Consider the following 17,633-nt stretch of genomic DNA (forward strand, 5'->3'; position numbering starts at 1 on the left):
ACCACAACTCCTTTATCCATTCATCTATCGAAGGACATTTTGGTTGTTTCCATGTCTTGGCCAGCGTAAACAAAGCTGCAATGAACATTGGAGCACACATGTCTTTATGTATAAATGTTTTCAGATTTTTTGTGTAGATTCCCAGGAGAGGGATTGCTGGGTCAGATGGTAATTCTATTCGTAATTTTTTGAGGAACCTCCACACTGCCTTCCATAACGGCTGCACCAGTCTGCATTCCTACCAACAGTGTATGAGGGTTCCTTTTTCTCCACAGCCTCTCCAACACTTGTTACTATTTGTCTTGTTGATGATAGCTATTCTGACTGGGGTGGGTGATATCTCATTGTGGTTTTTATTTGCATTTCTCTGATGATTAGTGATGTTGAGCATTTTTTCATATGTCTATTTGCCATTTGTATGTCCTCTTTGGAGAAATGTCTCTTCAGGTCCTCTGCCCATTTTTCAATTGGGTTGTTTGTTTTTTTGTTGTTGAATTTCATGAGTTCCCTGTATATTTTGGATATTAGCCCCTTATCGGACACACTGTTTGCAAAAATCTTCTCCTATTCAGTTGGTTGCCTCTTTATTTTGGCGATGGTTTCTTTTGCCGTGCAGAAGCTTTTAAGTTTCATATAGTCCCATTAGTTTATTTTAGCTTTTACTTCCCTTGCCTTTGGAGTCAAATTCATAAAATGCTCTTTGAACCCAAGGTCCATAAGTTTAGTACCTATGTTTTCTTCTATGCAGTTTATTGTGTCAGGTCTTATGCTTAAGTCTTTGATCCATTTTGAATTAATTTTGGTACATGGTGATGGATAGCAGTCCAGTTTCATTCTTTTGCACGTGGCTATCCAATTCTCCCAGCATCATTTATTGAAGAGGCTGTCTTTCCGCCATTGTATGTTTTTAGCTTCTTTGTCAAAAATTAGCTGTCCATATTTATGTGGTTTTATTTCTGGGTTCTCAATTCTATTTCATTGTTTTTCTGCCACTACCATGCTGTTTTGATTATTGTAGCCCTGTAGTACAAGCTAAAGTCAGGGAGTGTGATACCTCCAGTATTGTTTATTTTTCTTAAGATTGCTTTGGCTATTCGGGGTCTTTTGTGGTTACAAACAAATCTGATGATTTTTTGTTCAATTTCTTTAAAAAATGCCATTGGGATTTTGATGGGGATTGCATTAAATCTGTATATTGCTTTGGGTAATATGGCCATTTTAACTTCCAATCCATGTTGATCCTTCCAATCCATGAGCATGGAATGTCTTTCTATTTCTTTGTGTCTTCTTCAGTTTCTTTCAAAAATGTCTTATAGTTTTCAGCATTTAGGTCCTTCACATCCTTGGTTAAGTTTATTCCTAGATCTTTTATTCTTTTTGCTGCAATTGCAAAAGGAATTGTTTTTTGTATTTCTTTTTTCTGAGATTTCATTGTTAGTATATAGGAATGCAATTGACTTTTGTACATTGATTTTGTAGCCAGCAACTTTATTGTATTCGTTGATTGTTTCTAATAGCTTTTTGATGCAGTCTTTAGGGTTTTCTATATATAGCATCATGTCATCCGCAAAGAGTGACAATTTAACTTCTTCATTCCCAATGTGGATGCCTTTTATTTCTTTCTCTTGCCTGATTGCTCTGGCATGGACTTCCAACACTATGTTGAAAAACAGAGGACATCCCTATCGTGTTCCTGAACGTAGAGCAAAGGGCTTCAGTTTTTCATCATTAATTAGGAGATTAGCTGAGGACTTGTCATATATGGCCTTTATTATGTGAAGGTATTTTCCTTCTATACCTATTTTATTAAGTGTTTTAATCATAAATGGATGTTTTATCTTGTCAAATGCTTTTTCTGCATCAATTGATATAATCATATGATTTTTGTCCTTTATTTTGTTTATGTGATGTATCACATTGATGGATTTGCGGATGTTGAACCATCCTTGTGCCCCAGGAATGAACCCCACTTGGTCGTGATGAATAATCTTTTTAATACATTGTAGTATTCGATTTGCTAGAATTTTGTTTAGGAGTTTTGCATCTGTACTAATCAGAGATATTGGTCTGTAGTTTTCTTTTTTGTGTTGTCCTTACCAGGTTTTGGTATCAGGGTAATGTTGGCTTCATAAAATGAGTTAGGGAGTACTGTCTCTTCTTCAATTTCTTGGACGAGTTTGAGCAGGATTGGTATTAGATCCTCTTTGGAGGTTTGGTTGAATTCACTAGTGAAGCCATCTAATCCTGGACTTTTGCTTTTGGGAAGGTTTTGGATGACTGATTCAATTTCGTTACTGGTGATCGATCTGTTTAGATTTTCCAGTTCTTCATGGTTCAGCCTTGGAAGGCTATATGTTTCTAAGAACTTGTCCATTTCTTCTAGGTTATTGAATTTGGTGGCATATAGTCCTTCATAGTATTCTTGGATGATCCTTTGTATTTCTGTGATGTCCGTGATAACTTCCCCTTTTTCATTTCTGATTTTGTTAATTAGTGTCTTCTCTCTTTTTATCTTAGTGACTCTAGCCAAGGGTTTGTCAATTTTGTTAATCTTTTCAAAGAACCAGCTCTTTGTCACATTAATTTTTTCTATTGTCATTTTGTTCTCTATTTCATTTAGTTCTGCTCTGATTTTTGTTATTTCCTTTCTTCTGCTGACCTTGGGTTTCATTTGTTCTTCTTTTTCTAGTTCTTTAAGGTGTGACATGAGGTTATTTATTTGGGATTTTTCTTGAGATAGGCCTGTAATGATATAAATTTCCCTCTTAAAACTGCTTTCGCTGCATCCCAAAAATTTTGGTAGGATGTATTTTCATTGTCATTTGTTTCTATGTATCTTTTGATCTCTCCTCTAATTTCTTCTTTGACCCAGTCGTTCTTTAAAAGTATTTTGTTTAATCTCCATGTATTTGTGTTTTTCCTGCTTTTTTTTTTGTGGTTGATATCCAATTTCAAAGCCTTGTTATCAGAGAATATGCTTGGTATGATTTCAATCTTCTTAAATTTGCTGAGGCTGATTTTATGTCCCAATATATGGTCTATCATTGAGAACGTTCCATGTACACTACAAAAGAATTTATAGTCTGATGTTTTAGGATGGAGTGCTCTGTATATGTCAATTATGTCCATTTCATCTAATGTGTCATTTAGGGCTGCTATTTCGTTATTTATTTTCTGTTTGGATGATCTATCTATAGCTGTGAATGATGTATTTAAGTCCCCTAGTATAATTGTGTTTTGGTCAATTTCTCCCTTTAGTTCTGTTAGTAGTTGCTTGGTATATTTCGGTGCTCCCTGATTGGGGGCATAAATATTGATGACTGTTATGTCTTCTTGTTGTATAGTCCCCTTTACCATTATGAAATGTCCATCTTTGTCTCTTGTTATCTTTTTCACCCTTAAGTCTGTTTCATCTAATATCATTATGGCTACACTTGATTTTCTCTGGGTACCATTTGCTTGGAGTGTCAATTTCTACCCTTTCACTTTGAGTCTATGCTTGTCCTTGTAGCTGAGATGTGTCTCTTGGAGACAGCATAAGGTTGGGTTTAGTTTTTTGATCCAATCTGCTACTGTGTGCCTTTTTATTGATGAGTTCAGTCCATTTACATTTAGGGTGATTATTGATATGTGAGGATTTCCTGTCATTCTATCTTTAGTTTTCTGATAAGGCTGTGTCTCCATTATTTCTTTGCCGTTTTACTACTTTTTACTACTATTTCTGTGTGGTGGTATTCTATGTTTCCCTCTGTTTCTTCTTTTATTACAGTATATATTTCAGTTCTGGATTTTTTTTTTTTGAGTGGTTACCCTTAAGTTTATGTAAAAGAAAGTTTGATATTTAGAGTATTCTATTTTCTTCGGCACGCTTACTTTCTCCATTCCCATATTCCGGTTCAGGCCTTTACTCTCCCCTTTTTTATGTTTTGGTTGCCACAAATTGTCCCTGTTGATGGTGGTCAAATAGCCTCCTTTAGTATTTCTTGTAGTGCAGGTCGTGTATTAGAAAATTCTCTCAGCTTCTATATGTTTAGAAAGGTCTTTATTCCTCCTTCATATCTAAAGGATATCTTTGCTGGATATATTATTCTTGGCTCATAATTTCTCTCTTTCAATAGTTTGAATATTTGGTTCCACTCCCTCCTGGCTTGTAGAGTTTCTGCTGAAAAATCTGATGATAATCTAATGGGCTTTCCTTTGTAGGTTACCATCTTCTTTTCTCTGGCTGTCTTGAGGATTCTTTCTTTGTCGTTGATTTTAGACAGCTTCAATATAATGTGCCTTGGAGAAGGTCTGTTGGGATTGAGGTAATTAGGTGTTCTATTTGCTTCTTGGATTTGAGGATCCAGTTCTGTCCACAAGTTTGGGAAGTTCTCATCGACAATTTGTTTGAATATATTCTCTGTTCCCTTCTCTGTTTCTTCTCCTTCTGGTATGCCCATTATTCTTATATTGCTCTTTCTGATGGAGTCAGAAACTTTTTATAGAATTTTTTCATTTCTTTTAAGTCTCAAGTCTCTTTGTTCTTCCATCTGTGTAATTTCCAGGTTTCTATCTTCTATGTCACTGATTCTTTCCTCCATCTGGTCAAATCTACTACCTAAGCTGGTTATTTTATTCTTAATTTCTTCTATTGAGTTCTTAATCTTCAGAAATTCTATTTGGTTCTTTTTTAAAATTTCAATCTCTTTTGTAAAATGCTCATGTTGTTCTTTGATTGTGTTTCTGAGTTCATTAAACTGCCTTTCTGTGTTTTCTTTCATCTCGTTGAGTTTTTTCAGAACTGCAGTCTTGAATTCTCTCTCATTTAAGTCACATATTTCCATATCTTTAAGTTCCTTTTCTGGAGACTTTTCACTTTCTTTCTGAGCTGTCTTGTTGCCTCGGTTATTCATGGCAATTACTGATTTATTATTTCTCTTCCTAGACTTCTACAGGAGAGGCTTCTGCAACAGGTTGATAGGAAGAGGTCTTTCTTTTGTTTTCCAGTACGTGTTGGTAGAATGTTTTATTTTCTGTCCGACTGCAGCCTTTTTTTTTTTCTCTCTCACACGGTAGTGCTATGTTTTCTCTTCACTATTCCAGCTTCTCACATAATGGGGGGATTCCCTGGGAGTCGGGCTTCTCCTCTGTTAATAGTTCGCCTGAGTCACAGGACGCAGTGTCCATATGGGTATGCTGAGAACTTTTGAAGTTCCAAAGTTCTCCTGCTCCAGATTCAGAGCCCGTATATTTCAGCAGTTCTGTTTACTCCTGCAGGGATCTGACCAGATAGGTGGGACTAGGGGCGGGGTGAGTTGTGAGAGGTGGCCAGAGCAATGGGGGGACCACCACCACAGCCGGTCCTGCTTCCACAGCTCCCTCCCCTTTGCCGGAACTAGTTGGGCTGTGAATCTGTGTCTGCGGTCCACAGTTCTTGGAACAGCAAATATTCTGTTCTTTTGATCTGACACTGCTACTCTTCTGCTTCTAGCACCTGGCAGGTGGGGGCAGGGCGAGCTCTGGGAAGGTAAGGAGGGGGCGGCTAGTCTCAGTGCCTAAGGCTTCTGTTCTCTGCTTGGCTGTGAGGGCTTAAACCACCGTTTTCAGCCTTGTTCCTTCAGTCTTTTCTCCGAGATCTCTGCCGTGAGCGTTGGGTTCAGCTGTGTTATATGCTGCCCCCTCAACCCTGTGGGCCATAAGCAGAGCCCTAGCAGTCCGAGTCCTTCCCTCTCCCACAGCTGCGGTAGTTCCGGGATGCAGCGAGCTCAGAGCACTGAGCCAGGTCTGCGTCCTGTGCCAGTGCGGCTCCGTCCCTGCGCTTCTCCCTTCCCTTCTCGCCTGCTCACGTGATTCGCCCACCTTTACTTGAATTCAGTAGTGGGCCTCTTCGTCTTGTCTGTCTGCTGTGCAGGGAGTTCTTTGTGGAGTTATTGTTGTTCGATTAGTTGTGAATTCCAGGGGAGCTTTACAGAGGCTCACCTCACGCTGCCATTTTGATTGAGTATGAAAGATACTTCTTAAAGAAATTTTTCATAGTATTCAAAGGTCCTCAACTAGAAAACATGTATATATCACCTCGTTTCTTCTCTTGCTCCTCCCAGTAGTTTTTTTCTTTCTTTCTTCCTTTCTTTTTTTTTTAATTAAAGTTAATTGGGGTGACAATTGTTACTAAAGTTACATAGGTTTCAGGTGTACTATTCTGTAATACATTATATATATATACAGGTGGATATATATCATATTATGTGTTCATATATATCATACAATATATATCATATATGTCATACAATACATATCATACAATATATATCATATTATGTGTTCAGTATGTAGAGTCAGTCCTCCCAGTAGTTTCATTTAACACTTGTAGGGGAGATGTAATCAGCTCCCCCTACATCATCTATTTCCTTTCTTCGTAGTAATAAATTCCCTCTTATTAGATGGTCACATTACCATCTGAAATAAAAGTCACTGTTCTGCTCTCCAGCTGCTTTGCAACAAAGTGTGGCCATGACACTAAATTATTCCTGTAAAACATAAACATGTCATGTGGCATTAAGGAACGTTTGTATTTGTTTTTTCCCTGAAAGAGAAAAAACAAAAAAAAAACAAACAAAAAAAAAACCTCTTTCTCTTTCCTGCTACTTGATGAAGTGGTGGGTTCTACTAACATGAGGTAGAAGACACAGGCTGAAGATGGCAGAATAGAGACTTTAAAAAAGGGTTACCATAATAGTTACTCAGAGCTTATTGACCTGAACTCAGACTTTTCCTCTTTCCAAAATAAGAATCTTCATCCTCTAATGATACATTTGCTTCTAATCCCCATTACTTTCATGTCGAACAATATTACCCAAATATTGGTTTGCCCCCGATTTTCTTTCCCTTGATACTGATTTTTATAAACACTTTGTACATTTAAAAAAAAAAAAAAAAGGATTAAGCCAGAGTATAGCAAAGGGGGCAGCCACACCAACCATGAGCCACAGACCCTGGATCTCTTTTAATGTAAGAGATTAAGTAAATTGGAATCTTGTTTAAATTCTTTAGCAGAGATTTTTCTTTTGTACATAGCCACACCTAATCTTAATTGACGCAGTACCTGAATTATATCTATGGGGCTCAGAATGTACATCTAGGTATGTGAAACAAATTTTTACATGTAAATGTGATTTTATATCATTACCTTAATTCTGTAATTTAAGGATTGATTTCAAATTTGTAACACACCACCTTATTTTTAAAAAATATATAGTTATTTTTAGTGAACTTGTTTCAAAATTCAGTTGCATAGGCATACACATATTTTGCTAAATTAAGATATTCATAGGTATTAGAAAGATTACAAATCCATCAATGAAATTATCACACCCAATCGATTCTTTTAAACTCGTCAAAACATGTGTTTGAGATTTATAGAAACGGAGACATTGCAAATAGTAGCAAAAAATATCTAAGCACCATTTGCACAAGTCAGAGCAAGGAAATAGAAGGCATTAAAATAATTCCAATTTCAGAACTTAAAGACAGTGATTCTGAAAAGCTGTGGGAGGTGGAAGAGTATTACAAAATTGATTGAAGCTTTATATTCATCTATAAATTCCTGGAGAGTTTTTATTTTGAAATTAGAGTTGGGAAGAAATTTGACCAAAAAATATACTCAGTCTTTGAATGTGAGTCTGTTTATATGTAAACGTGTGTGATCCATTTATCAGATAGTGAATATGAATTGATATTCATGATGATAATATCTAATTGCATAGATATATTTAGGTGTATGTTTCTTAAAATCTTGTTGAAGATGTAGATTTTGTAATGATTTAGTAATTTTTAATGCCATCACGTTTAATGTTCATGAATTTTACTATGTAGTCCATTAAAATATTAAATTGATACTTATTGAGGACTATGTATCAGGTAGCTACTTAGGTCATATAATCTAATAGAAACCATTTTATATAATTCCAGACTCAACTATTTTGTTTTTTGTTTAAGATCTCAGAACCAAGAAGAGAAAGAGCCAGTATTTAATCCATAACCACAGTCTTTCTACTGTATTGTAATAACTTTATAGGTTTAATTTTGTTAGCAAATAAAAAAGACTATTTAGTAAATGATTTACTGAGAATACTGATATACTTCACGTATCCATACTGCTGGGGTTCTAAGTCAAATAGACAAGTCAGCATGCTAATCTTGCACAAATCTGTGCCCACTGCAGATGGAATAAACAATGGTTAAACAAACAAACAAACAAACCTAAACGCTAAAATCAAGCTTTTAAGAGCTGAACTTGCAAATCTAAAAATATAAAGTGATGACAGTATTATCATAGATTGCTTAGAAACTTGAAAGAATTCTCTTAAGTGTGAAGTTTAGTGCTTTGACACAATTTAGGGAGCTGATAATTTCTTCTCACTAATACTTTTTTTAAATAAATAAATCTATTTGTCTAAGAAATGATTCCCAATAAATGACAACATTTAATTTATAAAAGCAAAGTAATGAAATAACTATAAAGGGAAACATATGGCCATACATTACCTAGCATTCATTCATATTTCATAGTTCAGTGGTTGGCAAACATTTAGAATGCGTTAGAATTTCCTGAGGACGTTTTTTAAACTAGAGATTCTTGTACCCCACTCTCAAAGATTCTATTACAATAAGTGTGTTATGTGACCCAGGAATATGAATAGTTAGCAGATACATCTGGAGATTATCAAGAAAATGGCCTAGGGAATGTATTTTGAGAATCACTGAGTCAGTGTGCATGTTTATTCACTTTGTGCCATAGTACAGCAAGCATGAAATTATAGATCTAAATGAAATCAATGAGAATGAGAATCCTTAATTTACCAATGAAGAAACAACTTAGTTGAATGTTAGAAACTCAGCTGAATGTGCAGGATCTGAGATTTTCCCCACTTGCAAGCTAACAAATTAGTCTGCCCTCGTTTCACGGGTGCTGTCAGAAGACATCATTTCCTGGGTCAGAGACAACACGCTTTATGACTCACTACACAGCAAGCAGCACAAGCTTGAGGATCATGCCAGTTCTCTTTGTCCATACCAACTCTCACAGGGATGACAGGAGCACACAGGTAGATGCTACTCATGTAGCAAGCCCCAGCCTTTTATAAGGTGGCAGCACAAAACCCTGCCGAAACCTTGCCCTATTTGGACACATTACTGTGTTTTGCCGTGTATAAGAAGCACCATGTTTTTGGCCCACACTTTCAGGGGAAAAAAAAATCTTTCATTTTAATTTTTTAATTCAAATTTTTATTTGTTTACATTTAAGTACTTGTTTTTTTTGTAGTATAAAGGAATTTTAACCTATTATGGTACAAGAAATTTTATGTAACAAATAATTACAAAACACAAGAACAGATACAAGGTACAAGAAATTTTACGTACTAGTAACAAATGTATGATATTGACACATCATAGAGGGCCAAGAACTCTTCGTTGTTGCAAGTTAGTCATAAGTTCAGCAAAATTGGTTATCATATTTCAGGGTATTATTTTGCATATGGGTATCGTTATTGATTTCTAGAGTTACACCTTTAACTCGTAAGCATAAATAAAAAAATTACAAACATTTATATAGGTATGGAATTAGTGCTACTCATATCTAATGCACACCCTTATTTTCCCCCTCACAAATATGGGCAAAAAAGCGAACATTATATATGGCAAAATACGGTATTCTGAATGTAAGATAAATCTGCCATTTATCCCTGTCTGGAGGGAGGCACTATCGCTGTCTTCTAGCTTCTAATGCTGTTTACTCTGTAAAAAATCCTTGAAAAATTAGTCTGGAACATAAGCTTTCATTGTCTTAACTTACAAGACTTGTAGAAACATGAGAGGCCCATGGAGAATTCTCCCAACAATGCATTTCCCATTTTTAATTGGATATTTTACTAGATGTAATCACAGGGATCTCACTATCCCATTTCATTCCCACTGTGACTCATTCATTTTTGCCTCTTTCCTAAAGATAGATATGGAAACTTCTCTTCACCTCACTAGGGTTCCTGAATGTTACAGGAGACTGTCCACACAGTGAACTTCCACAAGGAAAAGACACCGCAGTCGTGGAGCATGAGGCTGGGTAATTGTGGCGTATAATGCAGTTCCCGTACAAACCTGGGCAGATCAACTTCTCTCCTTTTATATAACTTTCCAAAAGTATGTGTGGAAGCTGCATTTTAGTGAGATAGAGCCCTCTCTGGTTTCTTCTCCCTCCAGAGTTCTCATCCATATCATAGCTTCTTATTTCTTTACCAAAATAAAAGAAAACTCAATTCCTTCATCCCCGTATAATGTAATTTTACTGTAGAAATCGAAGACTCTCAAACACAAGATTCTTAGGAAATTTGTCTCTATTTCTCTAAAACTGGGAGGCCTAAATCTACCGATCTCTATAGATATATTTTCATTTATGACCTTTAATACTGAAAAGACAGGGAGGAAAAAATCCTAATATTTGCATCTTTCCATCAAAGCCAGCTGAATAGTTACATACTGGGCCAAATACGTGACATTTATTTTTTTTTCTTAAGACACTAGGTACAGTTGAAAGCTAAAATATTAGAAGTATGAACTCAGAAAATGCTGGGAAGTTATAACTAGTATTGAATATATTCTCACTTATTACATTCTTCATTCATCACAGAATCTTTACTTTGTTGATTGTTAGGATTGTTATTTATCAGGGACCTTCGATTGCACAGACCTGATTAGTGGTGAGGTTAAGTTTTATATTTAGGACACACATGGTAAAAGGCACTATGTTAATTAAGCAACATGGTGTTTAGAAGTACCTGACCTCAAAAAGATTATAGACTATTAGAGAAAAACTCTTTTATACAAAACTCTAAGGAAGAGTAAAAAGTGATGCCTTATTAGAGAGTGTTTTAGTTTTCTGTTATTGCTGTAACAAATGACCACAATGTGGGGCCTTAAAGCAGCACATTTATTCTCTTTCATTTCTGGAGGTCAAAAATCTAAAATCAGTCTCATTGGGCTAAACTCAAGGTACTGGCAGAGTTATTCTTCCCTCTGGAGTCTCTAGAGGGAAATTAATTTCTTGTATTTTACTGTTTGTAAGGGCTGCCTACATTCTTTGTCTTGTGGCCTCTTCTTTCAGTATTTGTATTACTCCAACTTCTGCCATTGGCACATCTCCTCTGACTGGCTTTCCTGATTGCATCTGTTGTCTTATATGGCCCCTTTGATTACATTAGGCTCCAACAAATAATCCAGGATAATCTCCCCATCTCAAATTTCTTAATGTAATCACACAAGCCAAGTCCCTTTCACCATATGGGGTAATATATTCACTAGTTATGGGGATTAATATAAGATCTATTAGGTTGGGGCAAAAGTAATTGTGGTTTAAAAGGTTAAAAATAATTGCAAAAACCACAATTTCTTTTGCACCATCCTAATATTTGGTGGACCATTATTCTACCTAGAACAGAAAAGTATATATCTTTGTAGTCATTAAGAATGAAAATCCTGTAATTTTAATTACATAATGGGTTTGATATCTGATGAAAAGTTTATTAATCATGATGTAGGGAATAATATAGGAAAATTATTTTTATATTAATTTCTCCCCTAAAATGGTATTAGAACTGAACTAGACCATTAAATGATGGTCTAGTTCTTATAAATGATGCAGGGAAATTATTTGTATATTAATTTTCCCTCTAAAATGCTATTAGAACTGAACTAGACCATTCAGAAAGAGAAAATGAGAGACAGAAATAAAGAGAAATCTGTACTTGCTCATATTCTCTCATGAAAGTGAGCTGCTAATCTGCTTAAAAAGAGAATTCTGTTAACATTTTTAAATATCAAGTGAAAAATTATGTTAATGAAGCAATAGTTGATATTAAAGTAGTCCAATATAAAAGCTTCTGAACTTGCTGACTGCTGATTGATTCTTTAGCTTGTTCACTAATATTTTGTTCACAAGTTCAATATCCGAAGCTCAAATGTGATGACTACAGCGCATTCCATACCTTGATGATAATTTCCAAGGGAAAAAGAAGCAGGTGAGCTTCCTATCACAGTGTGGTAATGTTTTGACATTACTGTCTGCCCAGAATTCAAAAGACAGGAAAGGACATACCCTTGAAGCTTCATTCTGATGTCACAATGTGATTCAAAATAATCCTAATGAATATTCATGTTTTTTAGTCTCTGAGATGTTGTCATGATCCCATCAGTTATTACTCAATGACAACACAATATTGTTTTGATAACTCTTGTTTTATTATTGCTACCAACTGTTGTAATATAAACTTGAGCATGAAAGCTGTATCTCCTAACTAAAGTTGATTTATTACTTTAATGACTTTATAAAGTAATATGCAATTCATAAAAATAACAGAAAAAATATAGGGAAAGTGTGACAACAAAACACATATTCCTTTCAGCTGTAAAATCTTAATATTAACTTCTGCTCCCAAGAAAAATGGAAAAACAGAGATGGGATTCACCTTTCTGCCTGAAACAGACAAAATATATAAAACAATTGTTTTTAAGATCAGTCAATGAAGGACAGTGATTGTCTGAGCTTTACTCCATTGAAAGTGTTTTCAGGCCACAATCCAGAGAGGGGTTACTCAGGAATAGCCTGAAAATTATTTGAGATGATGGAGTTGAGAGTCCAGGTAGACCAAGGTGGCTCAAGATTGAAAAACAGAGTACAGTACAGGAAGGAGCTGCACAGAGAGAATTGCACAGATTTACAGAAGGTCCTCCTCAAATATTCCACCCAGCACTGATCATACTATTTTTGTGAAGAAATTACCTGAGACTGGGCAAAGAAACATGCAAAGGCATTAAAAGTAACATTCTCTAATGCTTTTATAGGGAATAGTGCTCATTCCTGGCAGGAACACTGGAAAGCTTCATAATTCGGGAAAATTGAGTAGAGTACACAGAAGAGTGATGCCTCAGTAGAGGGAAGCATTTAGACCTAATCTGAACACTGTTCCAGCCCCATCTAACAAATCTTAAAAGCTAGAATGAAAGGATCAAACTATTTGTAGAAACCTAACTTCATCCCAGAACATAGCTTGAAATAGTTAAAGGACTACAAAATATCCACCACCCTAAAAGGTAAAATATATGGTATCCAGTAAAAAATTACTATACATGTTAAGAAGCAATTAATAGAAACTGACCCATAAGGAACAACATTATTAGATTTAGCAAAGACACTAAAACAGTTATAACTGTATTCCATATGTTCAAAACCTAAAGTAGAGAATTGATAGATATATTTTTAAAAATCACATTTCTAGAGATGAAAACTAAAATAGCTGGGTTAAAAATATACTAGATGGGATTAATGGAAGATTAGAAATTGCAGAAGAGTTAGTGAATTTAAAGACATAGGAATAGAAATTTTACTAAAATAAAAACATAGAGTAGCAAAAATAATAATATGGGAGAGATTAGCAGTTAAGAGTAGGAAAATTTTAAGTGGTGTGATTTATATGTAATGGTAGTCCCCAAAGTGGAGAAGGGGAGGAACTGAAAAATATTTAAAGAAATGACTGAAAAATTTCCCAATTTTATGAAAATCATAAATCCACAAGTAAAATAATCTCAATGTGCCCCAAACAAACCAAAAAAAAAAAAAAAACAACAACAACAACAACAAAAAACTACACCAAGGCATATCATAATCAAAATGCTTAAAACCAGAGATAAAAAGAAAACCTTATAGGCAGTTGGAGAAAAAGACACATTAATGAACAAAGGAACAAAACTGGAAATGATGGCAAGTGAGAAGGGAGTGGAATAATATCTTTAAAGTTATGAAAAAAAAAAAGCCTTGTGAAAACAGAAGTATTTACCAGCCAAATAGCCTTTCAATAAAAAAGGGGAATAAAGACTTTCAACATGCAAAATATGTCATAATTTATCACCATCACACCCATATTACAAAGGCATTTTAAGGAATGTCCTTCAGGCAGAAAGGAAATGATACCACATGGAAATATGGATCTACATAAAGTAGTGATGAGATCTAGAGTTGGTACTTTCATGATTCAGTATATAAAATTTGTTTCTTATTTATTTAAATAGAACGAGTAGAAAAAAAATAAAATGGCCGTGATATCCTAATATAGTGATATTATATTAAATGCAAATTGTTTAAATACATTAATTAAAACAGAGATTAACAGAGTAGGTAAAATAAAAGCAAGATCCAATCATGTGTCGTCTATAAGAGACTCAGTTCAAATATAATGATACAGATAAGTTGAAAATGAAAGGATGGGAAAGGATATAGCATACAAATATTAACTAAAGGAAAGCAAGGATAGCTATGTGAATATCAGATTAAGTAGATTTAAGAACAATGCAATTACAATTGACCCTTGAACAATATGGGGGTTAAGTGTGCTGAGCCTGAACAGTTAAAAATCAGTATATAACTTTTGACTCTCCAAAAACTTAGTTCTCCTTCGATATCTGTGGGGAATTGATACGAGGACCCCCTGCAGATACCGAAATCTGCAGATTCGCAAGTCCCATTTATAAAATTGTGTAGATCAGTGAATAAATTTGACTTTCCACATCTGCAATCTCCCAACTGCGGATCAACAACAGTACAGGTGTGTATCTTTAAAATTCCACATATAAGTGTACCTGTACAGTTTGAACCTTTGTTATTCAAGGGTCAATTGTACTAGACACAAAAAGGGCTATTATAAATGTGTCAATCAGCCAGAAGACAGAACATTCCACAGTGTTTTTATACCAAAGGACAGAACTTCAAAATATGTTAAACAAAAACTGATAGAACTGAGAGAAGAAAGACAAATATACAATTATAATTAGAGACTTCACCCTTTCTGACCAATTGATAAAACAAGTAGACAGAAAATAAGCAAGGATATAAAAGAATTCAATGACACCATCAACAAACAGGATCTAATCTTCAGTTGTTATAGACTACTGACCTCCCCACCCCGTCCCAAACAGCAGCAGAATACACATTATTTTCAAGCACCTATAGCTCATATATCAAAATAGATCATATTTTGGTCATAAAACAAACTCCCAACAAATTTAAAAGAATTCAAATCATAGAACAAGCGGCGTTTGACTACAATTGAATCAAATTAGGAACCTGTAAAAGATGGTAACAGGAAAATCCCTCAGTACTTATAAACTAAATACGTTGTAGTAATAAATTTGTAATAAATTTGAAAGAATTCAAGTCATGCCAAGTAAATTCTCTGACACATGGTATTAAAATAGAAATCAGTAACAGAAAATAAGAAAAAGATCTATGGAATATCCCCAAATATGTGGAGATGAAAGAACACGGTTCTAAAAAAATTATAGGTCAAAGAAATCAAATGGCGAATCAGAAAGTGTTTCTAACTACATAATAATGAAAACAAAACGTATTAAAATTTTGTGTTGTCACCAAAGCAGTAACTAGAGGATGATTTATGGCCGTAAATGTTTATGTTAGAAAAGAAGAAATGTCTCAAATCAACTCTTCAGTATCTTCCAGAAAAAACAAAACAAAACAAAAAAATTCCTGAAAACTAGTAGAAGGACAAATAAAATTCAAAGTAGAAATCAGAGCAGAAATCAATAACATAGAAAACGAAAACAAAAGAAAAATCAATAACACAACTTTAGACATTTTTTAAACATACTTTCATCTTTGAAGTGTATGTTTCTCTCTAATACTTAAAAAAATATATCATCCCTTGTCTTACAGACTGTAGTTTCCGACAAGACGTCTGTTATATATATATATTTTTTTGGTCTGTTTGTTTAATGTTTCTTTTTTTCTCTGGTTTATGACCAGATAGTTTCCTCATCTTTCTCTATTAGTATTTTGGCTACTATGTGTCAGTTTTGTTTTGTTTTGTTTGTTTGTTTGTTTGTTTGTTTTTTCCCCTAAATATTGCCTGTTTGGGATTCTCTGGATTTCTTGGATCTGTAGTTCATTTTCCATTATTTTTAGAAAAATTTTGGCCATTATTTCATAAAATTTTCTTGCACCCCAGTCTCTCTTTTTTATCCTTCTGGAATACTAATTGTAGTGATGATGGAGCCATTATATATTATTTGATACTCTAGTTTGTTTTGGTTTGATTTTGTTTATTTCTTTATTATTTCATTCTTTTTTTTTCTTTGTATGTTTTAACTTGGATAATTTTTATCAACATATCTTAAAATTCACTGTTTTTTTTCTTAGCTGTACCCAGTCTGCTCCTGAATCTGCCGCAGGAATTCTTTATTCCTGGTATATATTTCTATAGCTAGCATTTCCTTTTGACTTTTTATCATAGTTTCTACCTGTTTGCTGAAAATCTCCATTTTTTCAGACACGTTGTCCCCTTTTCCATTGGATCCTTAGTCATATTATCATAATTATTTTATAGACTCTCTCTGATGTATCCAGCCTCTGCATAATCTTTGAATCTAGTTTTGTTGATTATTTTTTACCTTGAAAATGTCTTTTTTTCCTTGCCTTTTTTTGTGAATCATTGCTTGTGTTCTGGGTTTGGAAGTGTTTTCTACCCATATCCCAAAAGGCAAACACATTTTATTTCTTCCATTCAGGCAGAAGCAATAGATTTTATTAAAAAAAAAAAAAAAAAAAAAAAGCAGAAAACAGCCCTGTTGGTGAAATGATTTGCTGCCCCTGCACCATTAGCTTAAACCTTTACATCCTATGAGGGACATATCTAGTGAAATAGTTATATTATCATGCCTGTCTTCCAGTGGCACCGATCACATCCTGCACACTGCGCCACCAAGTGGCGTCTCTCCCCAGACCCAGCTTGTGAACACTGGTGGAAGCCAGTTCAAAATATCTTGAGATTAATTGCAGTCTGCCTCTGTTTTGGGGGCTCCCAGCTGTGCCAGATTGATATGCTAGCCCGCACTCGATCTTTAACATTTTACAGAAATATCAGCTGATTTTATCTTACCCAAATTTATGGCAATCACCTCTTTCTCTAATACACTAAGAAGGATATATTCCTTCTCTATGGCCATGGAGGGGATATTCACCCTTTGAAATACAGGGTTTTCAGTTTTTTCCCCGATGGGCTCAAAAAAAATTATGATTTCGTAGATTATTTGTTCTTCTCTTTATTTTTTTATGTTGTGGATGACATTCTCACAGCTTTCTACATCCTAAGTAGAAATAGAACTCTCATTTTGTGTTTTATTAATTATTTTTATGGATTTTCAAAAGTCTGTGCATAGAAACAAGACCTTTCCATATCATATTGACCAGAAATTAGACCCCTATTTTAAACAAAATTAAGGCATATTAGACATCTGATGAAAAATTAGAGGCACTGAGTTACTGTTTTAGAGTTAACACATATTGTGATTGAAGGTCATATTTTAGTGTATATGTAGTAGAGTTTGTAGCCATCTTATGTTTCAGTGTTTTCTTAGCATTGCTTAAATGGAAATTATCCCTAAAACCAATTAAAATAAAATCAAATTAAATAAAAACTTGTTCCAGCCCCTTATGTAATTATGCACAACTCTAATTGGCAATAATTTTATAAGTAGTATCTCTTCGCTGCCAGGCTTTATTTTACCTTATGTAATGTGCAATGATAAAAATA

Source organism: Rhinolophus ferrumequinum, chromosome 2, assembly GCF_004115265.2.
Source record: "Rhinolophus ferrumequinum isolate MPI-CBG mRhiFer1 chromosome 2, mRhiFer1_v1.p, whole genome shotgun sequence".
Taxonomy (NCBI): Eukaryota; Metazoa; Chordata; class Mammalia; order Chiroptera; family Rhinolophidae; genus Rhinolophus; species Rhinolophus ferrumequinum.